This window comes from Ranitomeya variabilis, chromosome 2 (assembly GCF_051348905.1).
Source record: "Ranitomeya variabilis isolate aRanVar5 chromosome 2, aRanVar5.hap1, whole genome shotgun sequence".
Classification (NCBI taxonomy): Eukaryota; Metazoa; Chordata; class Amphibia; order Anura; family Dendrobatidae; genus Ranitomeya; species Ranitomeya variabilis.
Genome location: NC_135233.1, coordinates 1,067,105,396 through 1,067,117,525, shown reverse-complemented (window position 1 = coordinate 1,067,117,525; position 12,130 = coordinate 1,067,105,396). Strand labels below are relative to the sequence as shown.

Below are 12,130 nucleotides of genomic sequence, written 5' to 3'. Positions count from 1 at the left end.
GGCGCTCCACATATATATGTACTATTATTGGCCAGTACCTAACCACCCCTGGACGAAGCATTTCAGTGCAAAACGCGCGTCGGGTGTGGTGGGTCCCCAGGAGTACTCCATTGGTAATTATATTTTTAATATTGTTTTGTCATATACACTTGTATTATCACTATATTGTTTACCATTGGTGTTATGACCCCAATGGCAGAGGGTCTCAGGAATAATGCTAAGTCAGTAAATACAGAAAACCAGCTCATAGGGCAGTGGTAACTGGGCTGACCATATAACTAATCCTAGCACCACAAATACCAGCAGCCGGGGAACGTTCCTACGTTGATCCTAGACGTCTCGCGCCAGCCGGAGAGCTAACTACCCCTAGAAGGGAAAAGAAAGACCTTTCTTGCCTCCAGAGGAAATACCCCAAAAAGTTGGATAGAAGCCCCCCACAAATAATAACGGTGAGGTAAGAGGAAAAGACAAACATAAGAATGAGCTAGGAATTTAGCAAAGAGAGGCCCACTAGCTAATAGCAGAATATAGAAAGATAACTTATATGGTCAGCAAAAAATCCTATCAAAAATATCCACACTGGAAATTCAAGAACCCCCGAACCGTCTAACGGCCCGGGGGGAGAACACCAGCCCCCTAGAGCTTCCAGCAAGGTCAGGAATCACATTTAGTACAAGCCGGACAAAAATGATAGCAAACAAATAACCCAAAAAACAAAGAAGCAAGACTTAGCTTAATTAGCACGAACCAGGACCAGCAAACAGGAGCAAACAGAATGTGTCTGATAACACCGATGCCAGGCACTGGACTAAGGTTCCAGGAGGTTTATATAGCAACACCCCTGAAGTAACGACCCAGCTGGGTGCAAACAGAGGGAAGGAAATCCCAGAGTCATATCACTAGTAACCACTAGAGGGAGCCAAAAAAGTCTAATTCACAACAGTACCCCCCCCTTAAGGAGGGGTCACCGAACCCTCACCAAGACCACCAGGGCGATCAGGATGAGCAGCGTGAAAGGCACGAACCAAATCGGCCGCATGCACATCAGAGGCAACCACCCAGGAATTATCCTCCTGACCATAACCCTTCCACTTGACCAAATACTGAAGCCTCCGCCTGGAGAGACGAGAATCCAAGATCTTCTCCACCACGTACTCCAACTCGCCCTCAACCAACACCGGAGCAGGAGGCTCAGCAGAAGGAACCACAGGCACAACGTAGCGTCGTAACAAAGACCTATGGAACACGTTGTGAATGGCAAACGAAACCGGAAGATCCAAGCGAAAGGACACAGGATTAAGGATTTCCAATATCTTGTAAGGACCGATGAAGCGAGGCTTAAATTTAGGAGAGGAGACCTTCATAGGAACAAATCGAGAAGACAGCCACACCAAATCCCCAACACGAAGTCGGGGACCCACACCGCGGCGGCGGTTGGCAAAACGCTGAGCCTTCTCCTGTGACAACTTCAAGTTGTCCACCACATGATTCCAGATCTGCTGCAACCTATCCACCACAGAATCTACTCCAGGACAGTCAGAAGGCTCCACATGTCCCGAGGAAAAACGAGGATGGAAACCAGAGTTGCAGAAAAATGGCGAAACCAAAGTAGCGGAACTAGCCCGATTATTTAGGGCAAACTCAGCCAACGGCAAGAAGGTCACCCAATCATCCTGATCTGCCGAAACAAAACACCTCAAGTAAGCTTCCAGAGTTTGATTAGTTCGCTCAGTTTGTCCATTAGTCTGAGGATGAAAGGCAGACGAGAACGATAAATCAATGCCCATCCTAGCACAAAAGGATCGCCAGAACCTGGAAACAAACTGGGATCCTCTGTCAGACACAATATTCTCAGGAATGCCGTGTAAACGAACCACATTCTGAAGGAACACAGGAACCAGATCGGAAGAGGAAGGCAGCTTAGGCAAAGGCACCAAATGGACCATTTTTGAAAAGCGATCACATACCACCCAGATGATAGACATACCCCGAGACACCGGGAGATCAGAAATGAAATCCATGGAAATGTGTGTCCAAGGCCTCTTCGGGACAGGCAAGGGCAAGAGCAACCCGCTGGCACGGGAACAGCAAGGCTTAGCTCGAGCACATGTCCCACAGGACTGCACAAATGACCGTACATCCCGTGACAAGGAAGGCCACCAAAATGACCTAGCCACCAGATCTCTGGTGCCAAAAATTCCCGGATGACCTGCCAACACTGAGGAATGAACCTCGGAAATGACTCTGCTGGTCCACTTATCAGGAACAAACAGTCTGTCAGGTGGACAAGAGTCAGGTCTACCAGCTTGAAATCTCTGCAACACACGTCGCAAATCAGGAGAAATGGCTGATAAAATAACTCCTTCTTTAAGAATACCAACAGGTTCTGTGACTCCAGGAGAGTCAGGCACAAAGCTCCTTGAAAGAGCATCAGCTTTCACATTCTTTGAACCTGGTAAATACGAGACCACAAAGTCAAAACGGGAGAAAAACAATGACCAGCGGGCCTGTCTAGGATTCAAGCATTTAGCAGACTCGAGATACATCAAATTTTTGTGATCAGTCAAGACCACCACACGATGCTTAGCACCCTCGAGCCAATGACGCCACTCCTCAAATGCCCACTTCATGGCCAGTAATTCCCGATTGCCCACATCATAATTCCGCTCAGCAGGCGAAAACTTCCTAGAGAAGAAAGCACATGGTCTCATTACCGAGCAACCAGGGCCTCTCTGTGACAAAACGGCCCCTGCCCCAATCTCAGAAGCATCCACCTCGACCTGAAAGGGAAGTGAGACATCAGGCTGGCACAAAACAGGCGCCGAAGTAAACCGGCGCTTCAACTCCTGGAATGCCTCCACGGCTGCAGGAGCCCAGTTAGCAACATCAGAACCTTTCTTGGTCATATCCGTCAAAGGTTTAACAACACTAGAAAAATTAGCGATAAAACGACGGTAGAAGTTAGCAAAACCCAAGAACTTCTGAAGACTCTTAACTGACGTGGGTTGAGTCCACTCATGAATAGCTCGGACCTTGACTGGGTCCATCTCCACAGCAGAAGGGGAAAAAATAAACCCCAAAAAGGGAACTTTCTGTACTCCAAAGAGACACTTTGAGCCTTTAACAAACAAGGCATTCTCACCCAAAACCTGAAACACCATCCTGACCTGCTCCACATGTGAGTCCCAATCTTCAGAGAAAACCAGAATATCGTCCAGATAAACAATCATAAATTTATCCAGATACTTCCGGAAAATATCATGCATAAAGGACTGAAATACTGAGGGAGCATTAGAAAGCCCAAAAGGCATCACCAAGTACTCAAAATGACCTTCGGGCATATTAAATGCAGTCTTCCATTCATCACCTTGCTTAATGCGCACAAGGTTGTATGCACCACGAAGATCTATCTTGGTGAACCACTTGGCACCCTTAATCCGGGCAAACAAGTCCGACAAGAGAGGCAAAGGATACTGAAATTTTACAGTGATTTTATTCAGTAGCCGATAGTCAATACAAGGTCTCAAAGATCCGTCCTTCTTAGCCACAAAAAAGAATCCCGCACCAAGAGGGGAGGAGGATGGACGGATATGCCCCTTCTCCAGAGACTCCTTGATATATGAACGCATTGCGGCATGCTCAGGTACTGACAGATTAAATAATCTTCCCTTAGGAAATTTACTACCTGGAATCAAATCTATGGCGCAGTCACAGTCCCTATGAGGAGGCAGAGCACTGGATCTGGACTCACTGAATACATCCTGATAATCAGACAAATACTCAGGAACTTCCGAAGGAGTAGAGGAAGCAATAGACACCGGCGGGGAATCGCCATGAATTCCCTGACAGCCCCAACTTGACACAGACATTGCCTTCCAATCCAAGACTGGATTGTGGGTCTGTAACCATGGCAGACCCAAAACGACCAAATCATGCATTTTATGCAGAACAAGAAAACGAATCACCTCCCGATGTTCAGGAGTCATGCACATGGTCACCTGCGTCCAAAACTGCGGTTTATTTTCCGCCAATGGCGTAGCATCAATACCTCTAAGAGGAATAGGATTTACTAACGGTTCAAGAACAAAACCACAGCGCTTGGCAAATGACAGATCCATAAGACTCAGGGCGGCACCTGAATCCACAAACGCCATAACAGGGTAAGAAGACAAAGAGCAAATTAAAGTCACAGACAAAATAAATTTAGGTTGCAAATTACCAATGGCGACAGGACTAACAACCCTTGTTAGGCGTTTAGAGCATGCTGAGATAACATGTGTAGAATCACCACAGTAAAAACACAACCCATTCTGACGTCTATGATTTTTCTGTTCATTTCTAGTCTGAATTCTATCACATTGCATTAAATCAGGTGTTTGTTCAGACAACACCACCAGAGGATTAGCGGTTTTGCGCTCCCGCAAACGCCGGTCAATTTGAATAGCAAGCGCCATAGAATCATTCAGACTTGTAGGAATGGGGAAACCCACCATCACATTCTTAATGGCTTCAGAAAGGCCATTTCTGAAATTTGCGGCCAGAGCACACTCATTCCACTGAGTAAGCACGGACCATTTCCGAAATTTTTGGCAATACACTTCAGCTTCATCCTGACCCTGAGAAATAGCCAGCAAGGCTTTTTCTGCCTGAATTTCAAGATTGGGTTCCTCGTAAAGCAATCCGAGCGCCAGAAAAAACGCATCAATATTCGCCAATGCCGGATCTCCTGGCGCTAGCGAGAAAGCCCAATCCTGAGGGTCGCCCCGTAAAAAAGAAATAACAATTTTAACTTGCTGAGCAGAATCTCCAGATGAACGGGGTCTCAGAGAAAGAAACAATTTACAATTATTCTTGAAATTCCTAAACCTAAATCGATCTCCAGAAAACAATTCCGGAATAGGTATTTTAGGTTCAGACATAGGACTACTGGTAACAAAATCTTGTATACCCTGCACACGAGCTGCCAGCTGGTCAACACTTGTAATCAAGGTCTGCACATTCATGTCTGCAGCAAGCACACGCCACTCAAAGGTAAAGGGGAGGAAGAGAAGGAAGGAAAAAAAAAACTCAGAATTTCCTTTCTTATTATCCCACTTCTGCAATGCTTTAAACATTCAATATTGGCCTGGCATACTATTATGACCCCAATGGGAGAGGGTCTCAGGAATAATGCTAAGTCAGTAAATACAGAAAACCAGCTCATAGGGCAGTGGTAACTGGGCTGACCATATAACTAATCCTAGCACCACAAATACCAGCAGCCGGGGAACGTTCCTACGTTGATCCTAGACGTCTCGCGCCAGCCGGAGAGCTAACTACCCCTAGAAGGGAAAAGAAAGACCTTTCTTGCCTCCAGAGGAAATACCCCAAAAAGTTGGATAGAAGCCCCCCACAAATAATAACGGTGAGGTAAGAGGAAAAGACAAACATAAGAATGAGCTAGGAATTTAGCAAAGAGAGGCCCACTAGCTAATAGCAGAATATAGAAAGATAACTTATATGGTCAGCAAAAAATCCTATCAAAAATATCCACACTGGAAATTCAAGAACCCCCGAACCGTCTAACGGCCCGGGGGGAGAACACCAGCCCCCTAGAGCTTCCAGCAAGGTCAGGAATCACATTTAGTACAAGCTGGACAAAAATGATAGCAAACAAATAACCCAAAAAACAAAGAAGCAAGACTTAGCTTAATTTAGCACGAACCAGGACCAGCAAACAGGAGCAAACAGAATGTGTCTGATAACACCGATGCCAGGCACTGGACTAAGGTTCAAAGAGGTTTATATAGCAACACCCCTGAAGTAACGACCCAGCTGGGTGCAAACAGAGGGAAGGAAATCCCAGAGTCATATCACTAGTAACCACTAGAGGGAGCCAAAAAAGTCTAATTCACAACAGTGATGGTGATATGCAGTGATTAGCGGCCCACTGGTAGAATGTTGAGGACAGAGTGCAAGGCCCAAACACATAGATGACACTTAAGCATTGGAATGTTATTACCATTGTGCACAAGCAGGTTTTGTCTTGTTTTTCTGTGTGGCCCATAGGTCATTTTATACTCACCTGGGTAGTTCACTTGTTTCAGTAATATGTACTTGACATTTATTATCCATTTTTATGATAGAAATCTTTTTTGGATTCAATAAATAATATATTCAGTAAACTCTTTGTCCTCCTATTTATATAATATCGTCCCAGTTAATTGCACCAAGATCATCTCTCATCCGTTGGAAATTTGCCCTCCTGAAGTTTAGTGTCCTTGTCACCCCTCTACTACACATCTTATTAAAGGAGACATGAAAACTTATTATTTTGTGATCACTATTCCCCCAGTGACCCCCAACCCTTATATTTGCTATGCGGTCTGGCCTGTTGGTTAATATTAGATCTAGCAGTGCTCCCCTTCTTGTTGGGTCCTGAACCAGTTGTGAAAGGTAATTGTCTCTTATAGTTGTCAAAAAACGATTACCTTTGCTGAAACTGCAGGTTTCTGTTCCCCAATCTATTTCACGGTAGTTGAAGTCCCCATAATAATGACTTCTCCTTGAGTCGCAGCTTCATCTATTTGCATTATGAGGATATTCTTCGTTGCTTCCATTATTTTTGGAGAGTTATAACAAACCCTATCAGTAATTTATTATTTTTTCTCCCTCCCCTTATCTCCACCCACAGGGACTCTACATTTTCATTATTATTATATTATTATGCAGGATGGGTTTTAACCCCTTAATCCCATATGACGTACTATCCCGTTGAGGTGGGGTGGGCCTTAATTCCCACTGACGGGATAGTACGTCATATGCGATCGGCCGCGCTCACGGGGGGAGCGCGGCCGATCGCGGCCGGGTGTCAGCTGACTATCACAGCTGACATCCGGCACTATGTGCCAGGAGCGGTCACGGACCGCCCCCGGCACATTAACCCCCGGCACACTGCTATCAAACATGATCGCAGTGTTCTGGCGGTATAGGGAAGCATCGCACAGGGAGGGGACTCCCTGCGTGCTTCCCTGAGACCCCCGGAGCAACGAGATATGATTGCGTTGCTCCGAGCGTTTCTTACCTCCTATCCCTGCAGGCCCCGGATCCAAAATGGCAACGGGGCTGCATTCGCGTCCTGCAGGGATTACTTCCAGGTCCAGTGCAGGCGCTGGTAAGCCTGCAGCGCTGTCAGTCAGATCGCTGATCTGACAGAGTGCTGTGCAAACTGTCAGATCAGCGATCTGATGTCCCCCCCTGGGACAAAGTAAAAAAGAAAAAAAAAAAAAATTCCACATGTGTAAAAAAAAATAAAAAAATACCTAAATAAAGAAAAAATATATATATATTATTCCCATAAATACATTTCTTTATCTAAATATTAAAAAAAAACAATAAAAGTACACATATTTAGTATCGCCGCGTCCGTAACGACCCAACCTATAAAACTGTCCCACTAGTTAACCCCTTCAGTGAACACCGTAAGAAAAAAAAAACGAGCCAAAAAACAACGCTTTATTATCACATTGCTCAACAAAAAGTGGAATAACACGCGATCAAAAAGATGGATATAAATAACCATGGTACCACTGAAAACGTTATCTTGTCCCGCAAAAAACAAGCCACCATACAGCATCATAAGCAAAAAAATAAAAAAGTTATAGTCCTCAGAATAAAGCGATGCCAAAATAATTATTTTTTCTATAAAATAGCTTTTATCGTATAAAAGCGCCAAAACATAAAAAAATGATGAGATATCGCTGTAATCGTACTGACCCGACGAATAAAACTGCTTTATCAATCTTACCAATCGTGGAATGGTATAAACGCCTTCCCCAAAAGAAATTCATGAATAGCTGGTTTTTGGTCATTCTGCCTCACAAAAATCGGAATAAAAAGCGATCAAAAAATGTCATGTGCCCGAAAATGTTACCAATAAAAACGTCAACTCGTCCCGCAGAAAACAAGACCTCACATGACTCTGTGGACCAAAATATGGAAAAATTATAGGTCTCAAAATGTGGAGACGCAAAAACTTTTTTGCTATAAAAAGCATCTTTTAGTGTGTGACAGCTGCCAATCATAAAAATCCGATATAAAAAAACACTATAAAAGTAAATCAAACCCCCCTTCATCACCCTCTTAGTTAGGGAAAAATAATAAAATTAAAAAAATGTATTTATTTCCATTTTCCCATTAGGATTAGGGCCAGGGTTAGGTTAGGGTTAGGGCTAGGGTTAGGGTTAGGGTTAGGGCTAGGGTTGGGGCTAGGGTTAGGGCTAGGGTTAGGGCTAGGGTTAGGGTTAGGGCTAGGGTTAGGGCTAGGGTTAGGGCTAGGGTTTGGGCTAGGGTTAGGGCTAGGGTTAGGGTTGGGGCTGAGGTTGGAGCTAAAGTTAGGGTTAGGGTTGGGGCTAAAGTTAGGGTTAGGGTTTGGATTACATTTACGGTTGGGATTAGGGTTAGGGGTGTGTCAGGGTTAGGGGTATGGTTAGGGTTACGGTTGGGATTAAGGATAGGGGTGTGTTTGGATTAGGGTTTCATTTAGAATTGGGGAGTTTCCACTGTTCAGGCACATCAGGGGCTCTCCAAACGTGACATGGCGTCCGATCTCAATTCCAGCCAATTCTGCATTGAAAAAGTAAAACAGTGCTCCTTCCCTTCCGAGCTCTCCCGTGCGCCCAAACAGGTGTTTACCCCAACATATGGGGTATCAGCGTACTCGGGACAAATTGGACAACAACTTTTGGGGTCCAAGTTCTCTTGTTATCCTTGAGAAAATAAAAATTTGGGGGGCTAAAAATCATTTTTGTGGGAAAAAAAGATTTTTTATTTTCACGGCTCTGCGTTGTAAACTGTAGTGAAACACTTGGGGGTTCAAAGTTCTCACAACATATCTAGATAAGTTCCTTGGGAGGTCTAGTTTCCAAAATGGGGTTACATCTTGGGGGTTTCTACTGTTTGGGTACATCAGAGGCTCTACAAATGCAACGTGACGCCTGCAGACCAATCCATCTAAGTCTGCATTCCAAATGGCGCTCCTTCCCTTCCGAGCTCTGCCATGCACCCAAACAGTGGTTCCCCCCCACATATGGGGTATCAGCGTACTCAGGACAAATTGGACAACAACTTTTAGGGTCCAATTTATCCTGTTATCCTTGTGAAAATACAAAACTGGTAGCTAAAAAATCATTTTTGTGAAAAAAAAATAATTTTTATTTTCACGGCTCTGCGTTATAAACTGTAGTGAAACACTTAGGGGTTCAAAGTTCTCACAACACATCTAGATAAGTTCCTTGGGAGGTCTAGTTTCCAATATGGGGTCACATCTTGGGGGTTTCTACTGTTTGGGTACATCAGGGGCTCTACAAATGCAACGTGACGCCTGCAGACCAATCCATCTAAGTCTGCATTCCAAATGGCGCTCCTTCCCTTCTGAGCTCTGCCATGCACCCAAACAGTGGTTCCCCCCCACATATTGGGTATCAGCGTACTCAAGACAAATTGGACAACAACTTTTGGGGTCCAATTTATCCTGTTATCCTTGTGAAAATACAAAACTGGGGGCTAAAAAAATCATTTTTGTGAAAAAAAAAAATTTTTTATTTTCACGGCTCTGCGTTATAAACTGTAGTGAAACACTTAGGGGTTCAAAGTTCTCACAACACATCTAGATAAGTTCCTTGGGAGGTCTAGTTTCCAATATGGGGTCACTTCTTGGGGGTTTCTACTGTTTGGGTACATCAGGAGCTCTGCAAATGCAACGTGACGCCTGCAGACCAATCCATCTAAGTCTGCATTCCAAATGGCGCTCCTTCCCTTCCGAGCTCTGCCATGCACCCAAACAGTGGTTCCCCCCACATACAGGGTATCAGCGTACTCAAGACAAATTGGACAACAACTTTTGGGGTCCAATTTCTCCTGTTACCCTTGGGAAAATACAAAACTGGGGGCTAATAAATCATTTTTGTGAAAAAAAAAAAAAAATTATTTTCACGGCTCTGCGTTATAAACTGTAGTGAAACACTTGGGGGTTCAAAGCTCTCAAAACACATCTAGATAAGTTCCTTAGGGGGTCTACTTTCCAAAATGGTGTCACTTGTGGGGGGTTTTAGTGTTTAGGCACATCAGGGGCTCTCCAAACACGACATGGTGTCCCATCTGAATTCCAGTCAATTTTGCATAGAAAAGTCAAACGCCGCTCCTTCCCTTCCGAGCTCTGCTATGTGCCCAAACAGTGGTTTACCCCCACATATGGGGTATCGTCGTACTTAGGACAAATTGCACAACAACTTTTGTGGTCTAATTCCTTCTCTTACCCTTGGGAAAATAAAAAATTGGGGGCGAAAAGATCATTTTTGTGAAAAAATATGATTTTTTATTTTTACGGCTCTGCATAAATTCTGTGAAGCACTTGTTGGGTCAAAGTGCTCACCACATCTAATTAAGTTCCTTAAGGGGTCTACTTTCCAAAATGGTGTCACTTGTGGGGGGTTTCAATGTTTGGGCACATCAGGGGCTCTCCAAATGCAACATGGCTTCCCATCTCAATTCCAGTCAATTTTTGCATTGAAAAGTCAAATGGCGCTCCTTCCCTTCCGAGCTCTGCCATGCGCCCAAACAATGGTTTACACTCACATATGAAGTATCAGTGTACTCAGGACAAAGTGCACAACAATTTTTGGGGTCCAATTTCTTGTCTTACCCTTGGGAAAATAAAAAATTGGGGGCAAAAAGATCATTTTTGTGAAAAAATATGATTTTTTATTTTTACGGCTCTGCATTATAAACTTCTGTGAAGCACTTGATGGGTCAAAGTGCTCACCACACATCTAGATAAGTTCCTTAGGGGGTCTACGTTCCAAAATGGTGTCACTTGTGGGGGGTTTCAATGTTTACGCATATCAGGGGCTCTCCAAACGCAACATGGCGTTCCATCTCAATTCCAGTCAATTTTTCATTGAAAAGTAAAATGGCACTCTTTTCCTTCCGAGCTCTGCCATGCGCCCAAACAGTGGTTTACTCCCACATATGTGGTATCAGCGTACTCAGAACAAATTGTACAACACCTTTTTGGATCCATTTTCTCCTGTTACCCTTGGTAAAATAAAACAAATTGTAGCTGAAATAAATTTTGTGTGAAAAAAAGTTAAATGTTCATTTTTATTTAAACAGTCCAAAAATTCCTGTGAAACACCTGAAGGGTTAATAAACTTCTTGAATGTGGTTTTGAGCACCTTGAGGGGTGCAGTTTTTAGAATGGTGTCACACTTGGGTATTTTCTATCATATAGACCCCTCAAAATAACTTCAAATGAGATGTGGTCCCTAAAAAAAATGGTGTTGTAAAAATGAGAAATTGCTGGTCAACTTTTAACCCTTATAACTCTCTAACAAAAAAAAATTTTGGTTCCAAAATTGTGCTGATGTAAAGTAGACATGTGGAAAATGTTACTTATTAAGTATTTTGCGTGACATATCTCTGTGATTTAAGGGCATAAAAATTCAAAGTTGGAAAATTGCGAAATTTTCATAATTTTCGCCAAATTTCCATTTTTTTCACAAATAAACGCAAGATATATCGAATAAGTTTTACCACTATCATGAAGTACAATATGTCACGAGAAAACATTGTCAGAATCGCCAAGATCCGTTGAAGCGTTCCAGAGTTATAACCTCATAAAGGGACAGTGGTCAGAATTGTAAAAATTGGCCCGGTCATTAACGTGCAAACCACCCTCGGGGCTTAAGGGGTTAAGGATGATTTTACAAATAGACACACACCTCCCCCTCGCTTATCCATTCAGTCATTTCTGAACAGACTATAGCCCTGCAAGTTAACAGCCCAGTCATGGCTCTCAGCCAGCCACGTTTCAGATATCCCCACCATGTCATAATTATGCTCCAACACCATTAATTCTAATTCGTCCATTTTGTTGGCGAGGGTTCTTAGTATACATACACTTTATTTATCTCTCTGTACATCTATTCTTTTTTAAATTATTAATTGTTCTAACCCCACCCCCCATGCCGCCGCCACCCCCAACTTCCTTATTTGTGCCCAGGTCTCTATCTGCACTATCTTCCCCTCCTATAAAATGAATACCCTCCCCCTAATCCCTAGTTTAAACACTCCTCCAACCTTTTAGCCATTC

At 43.7% G+C, this 12,130-nt stretch overlaps 1 protein-coding gene across 1 annotated transcript in view; it reads right to left on the bottom strand.

The window, feature by feature from the left end:
• PTCHD4 (patched domain containing 4) overlaps positions 1 to 12,130 on the bottom strand; it is a 200,758-nt gene that overhangs the window by 27,807 nt on the left and 160,821 nt on the right.